Genomic DNA, 2,796 nt, shown 5'->3' with positions numbered 1-2,796 from the left:
AAAAAAAAAAAAAAAAAAAAAAAAAAAGAAAAAAAAAAAGAAAAAAAAGAAAAGAAATTAATTTCTATTTCAAATTGAAAACAATGTCCTATGGGAAACTGAGTTTCTTGGAGTTCTGAGTCATATAACAAATAAAAGCTGTTTCCTGTGCCTCTGCTTTGTGGCCTTGGGGTCTTCTACCTGTCTGTTTCCTTTCCCAGTGGCCTTCTGATGACATCATCCGGCGTCATCTCCCACTGTTTCCAGTCCCAGTGGCCTTCCTCAGATTCTTCTTTAATAGGTATGACTCCTAAATTCCATACCTGTAAATACAAGAGCTCAGTGAAAGGCTTCAGGAAAAAAGCTCTCTTGTGGGCAGTTCTGGTTCCTAGGTTTCTCCCGAGATTGTGGGTAGTTAAAGAAAGCATTAACATGTAACGTCAGCCTAAATATCAATTTAAAGACGTTATGACTCATAAAAATAATAAGCCTTTTCTGTCTCAACTTGAAACACTGAAATGAGACCCTACAAATATTAAAAGAGTTCTTAACCACAAGTTGGGAACTACTCTGAGTCAAAGATTACATAAAGCCCCTCTCAAGCTGCTAAAACACAATTGAACAATTGATTCAATTGAACAATTTGCTACTCATTGTATGCAATTGTAGATTTTTGTCCCTGAGTATTTGTACTAAAACTGAAAGTCAGAATACATTAGTGTCAGGAAAATGTTCTGATATAAGCAGTTAGTGGGAACAGAAAGCATTATTTCCTATTGATCACATTACTTAAATGTAGGAATGATTGCATAAAAGGCAACAGAATGCAGCAGGCTGATCGCCAGCAGTGGTGGCCACTGTATTTAACCCAAGCCGATATGCCCTCTGTGGAGCTCGGCAGCTTGAAACTTAGTTTGTGGCTAAAAATGAGCTTTGTTTTGCAAGTAATAATTTGGCTTTAACATGTAATGAGCATTGTCTTGCAAGTAATGAGCTGGCTTTATCAGATGCACATCAAAGTACTGTTGGAACAGTTTGGCAGGATGGTAGATATTGACCACAGTATGGGATGAAACTGTGGTAAAAGCTGTTATTGCTTTATGTGACTTCCATAAAACATAAGGATAAAAGGATGGAGACATGCTTTTAGGAAAACACTGAAACTTTACAAAAGATTTTTTTTCAAAGAGACAAATGTACTGGTCTTGCAGAGGACTGAGTTCAGTTCCCAGCACCCACACTGGGTCCCTCACAGGGGCCTGTAACTCCAGCTCCAGGGGATCTGAGACCCTCTTCTGTACTCTGCAGACACTACACTCATACATACACATAACCCACATATATACACGTAACTGAAAATAAATCTTTATTTAAAAAGTTGATTCCTGCCAGGCAGTGGGTGCATACCTTTAATTCCAGCACTTGGGAGACAGAGGCAGGTAGATTTTTGAATTTGAGGCCAGTCTGGTCTACAGAGTAAGTTCCAAGACAGCTAGGGCTACACAGAGAAACCCTGTCTCTAAAAACCAAAAACAAACAAAAAACAAAAAAATGATTCTCAATTGTGGTCTTATAAAAATTATTTTTATGGAACCAGTACCTTTAAAATTATTTGATAAGAAGGCTCAGTGGGTTAAGTGCTTGTACAAGCATCAGGACATGAGTTTGGGTTTCTGAAACTCATAGCACATGTCTGTAATCTCGGAACTCCCATGGCAAGATGAGAGGTGGAGAAGAATCTTCCAGAAGCCCTGGGGTCAGTTAGCCTGGCATACAAAGCCAGAAACAAGAAGTCCTGTATCAAGTAAAGTAAAAGGCAAGGGTCAACATCTTAGGTTGTCCTTTGATCTCCATACATTCACATGCATTCACACAAGAACACCTGTGCAAATATGCATGGATTTAATAAGTCACTTGATATTACAAAATAAGGCTTAAACACAACTTTCCAGGAACACTTCCTATATATGTCGTGTAAGTAACATAAACTACTTTCAGGTATGGAAGTTGTTGGAAAATGTCTATTTGTGGAAATAAACTTGATAAGCAGTTTAGATCCATTTCCCATTAAAGATAAATCATTATCAACATCTTGGATTAAATTAATCATGCCAAAAGCAGTTAATGTAGCAATAGCTCCAATAAAACCTCATTAAAGAATTGATTCTAATTTCATTTTTAGGGGCTAGAGAAAAGCCCACATTATATTGAGCATGCTCTCTACCTCCAGCCCAGTTAGAATAATTTAAAAGGAACAAAAGAGTTTAGCAGAGAGCACCTGGCTAATAGTATTAGCTTCATCTTTAAAAGATAAAATATTCAGCTAGGGCTAGAAATAGCAATCTAAGGGATATGTGACTTCTGGTACTTTCAATTTTGTGATAGTCTGAAGAGAATATGCTAATTTTCCTCTCTGGATGATTCTGTTAAATTTGCTGTAAAACTTTACAGAAAAAAAAATCATAAAATCCCAAGTCTTTAATTTTCTTCCTATGGGTATTTTTGTTTCCAATGATGATTCTCAGCCAGAAAGTCAGGCTGCCTTTGTTTCACTTTTGTACTGTGTGGTGTGTACTGATTTACATATTGCTGTGTGGTGCTGAGCAAGTTAATGCTTTCTGTCCCAACATTGCCAACATTGTCATCTGTTAAAAAAAAAAAAAAACCTGCACACAATTTGTTATTTTAAAATATTACTCATTTTGTTGTGCATGAGCTCAGGTGTACACTTGCCAGGTGTAGAGGTCAGCAGACAGTTCTCAGGACTGTCAGGGCTTCTACTGTATTATACTGCTGAGCCAAGCCATTAGCTCAGGT

The 2,796-nt window shown here is 37.3% G+C and overlaps 1 protein-coding gene across 1 annotated transcript in view; it reads right to left on the bottom strand.

Annotated features, from left to right (window-relative positions):
• Window positions 1-97: 97 nt before the first annotated feature.
• Window positions 98-2,796, bottom strand: part of LOC116069255 (WAS/WASL-interacting protein family member 2-like) — a 10,262-nt gene continuing 7,563 nt past the window's right edge. Inside the window, exons 3-4 of the mRNA XM_031339759.1 lie at window positions 1,580-1,774; window positions 98-302 (exon numbers count right to left, since the gene is read on the bottom strand). The gene's annotated coding sequence lies outside the window, so the exon portion shown is untranslated. The remainder of the gene's footprint in view (window positions 303-1,579; window positions 1,775-2,796) is intronic.

This window comes from Mastomys coucha, unplaced genomic scaffold, assembly GCF_008632895.1.
Source record: "Mastomys coucha isolate ucsf_1 unplaced genomic scaffold, UCSF_Mcou_1 pScaffold22, whole genome shotgun sequence".
NCBI lineage: Eukaryota > Metazoa > Chordata > Mammalia > Rodentia > Muridae > Mastomys > Mastomys coucha.
Note: the sequence above shows the minus strand (reverse complement) of the source record. Positions and strands in the feature narration are given on the sequence as shown.